The following is a 1,968-nucleotide window of genomic DNA, read 5'->3' on the forward strand; positions in this document are numbered from 1 at the left end:
GATCCTTTTTGGCGCACTGTAAATAGTGGGGGTGGAGGAGGAGGTGGGGTGAGGCGGGTGGGTGTCAGTAGGGGCATTTAGCTCTGTTCAGTGGAGCGTTAATTTTCCATCATTAGGAGCGCTGAAGTCCTTTGGGCAGGTCTGCAGGTTCGTACCACATGGTGAAATATGGGTTGGCCTGGTGTGAGAAGCAGACCTCCACTCGGTCGGATCAACCCTTGAGGGGGTAGGTGGGGTGGGGGGAGTGTAACCAAATCTGCCTTCCCACCTCCGGCACTGCAGCTCTGGCTCCTGTCCGCCTCTCAGACCCCCATGAGCTGAAAAGAAAAAAAAAAAAAGCCCCCACACTGGTTCTTCTCAGGCTCAGACGCCACAAGCCTGAAAGTGGAATTTCTTGCTAAAAGGGTCAGTTCACCCAAATTACACCCAGGTTGCCCCCCACCCCACCCCCACACACACACACACACTTTTTTGGGATTCATCATCAGCAGATGCTTTTGTTTTTTAACAGTTTGTTTTGGATGGGTATTAGCCAGGCCCAAGAAAGCAGAGATGAGTAACAATTACAGGGATAGTTAGACATTTTTTAAAGTGGTATTCTGTGACATGACCTGGCCTGTTGTTTACATATTTTTTTTATATTTTTAATGTTCTCAATTTGAAGAGAGCTTAATTCTGGTTGACAAACAAATAGCCAGTCTGAGAAAGTCAATTTTTAAACAGCTTCAAACTCAAAAAGTTCWCGCAAATGATTTTATTCTGATTGCATTACTGCCAGTTTTGGATTACACTGTCCTGGCCAAAAAMTAAATAAATAAATAAATTGAGATTCTTCTAAAACAAACTTCCTCCCAATGGTTGTTTGAAAAGTTACATGTAAGATTTTATCTGTTCACTTAATCTTCCAAAGACATACAGTGGATTAATGGCAACGTTTTTCCAGCACCTTCTCTCACTACTTATTGGCAAATACTTGAATGAAGAATAATCACTAAAACACTAACAGTTTTGCATAATTTGTTAAAATAAATAAGTAATTTAAAGTCACAATATGTGCTTTCTTTTTTTAATTAAAGAAAATATCAGCTTGAAATTCTTTTCCACTTTTTTAATTGAACCTATGTGCTGGAACCCACAGTATAAACTTTCTGTCCTGATTTAAATGATGGAATTATAAAGTTGTTTGATGRTTTTCCAATTTTCCAAAGCGCCTAAATAAGCACAATGGCTCATATTAAAGGCTCGCACATAACATCTAAAAGTGTAAAGGATGTTGCAGTGAACTCTTCATGCCAGGGGTTTTCTTTTTTTTWCTAGAAAGTTTTTGCAAATGCTCCTGAATATTTTCACAATAAATAAATAAACAAATAAAATAAATCAAAAAAAGGTTTTAACCAACACGTGATTCTGAATCAGTCTAAACTGTTATCAGAAAAATCCCTCTGTCTCTGTGATTGTTCAGACAGGAAAAAGTGGGTCACAGGCCCAATTCAAGAGGGCCACCACAGCTTCATGCCAGGGGTTTTCTTTTTTTTTCTAGAAAGTTTTTGCAAATGCTCCTGAATATTTTCACAATAAATAAATAAACAAATAAAATAAATCANATATATATATATATATATATATATATAAAGACCTTGTGATGCCACAATAAAGTTTAAAAAAGGAAATTTCCAGGGAAGAATGAAATGTCAAAACCTGACAGTAGCTAATTAATTGATTCATTCTTAAGATTTTACTTTGAAAGGCTTTTCACATTTGCTTTGACAGTAAATCATTGTTTAAACATGCAAAATTGTACATTGTATGTCAGTATTTTCTCTGAGATATTGTCCATTTGAACAAAGAAACAGAAGCAAGAAGTGTATAGTTTTCTTTTCTTTATTTATTCTAATTTAAAGCTATAATTCTGAAGTGAAAAAAGGTTATGAACAGTTAATATCTTACATGTTGATGATACCTTTCTGA

The sequence above is a fragment of the Austrofundulus limnaeus genome, unplaced genomic scaffold, assembly GCF_001266775.1.
Source record: "Austrofundulus limnaeus strain Quisiro unplaced genomic scaffold, Austrofundulus_limnaeus-1.0 Scaffold80, whole genome shotgun sequence".
NCBI lineage: Eukaryota > Metazoa > Chordata > Actinopteri > Cyprinodontiformes > Rivulidae > Austrofundulus > Austrofundulus limnaeus.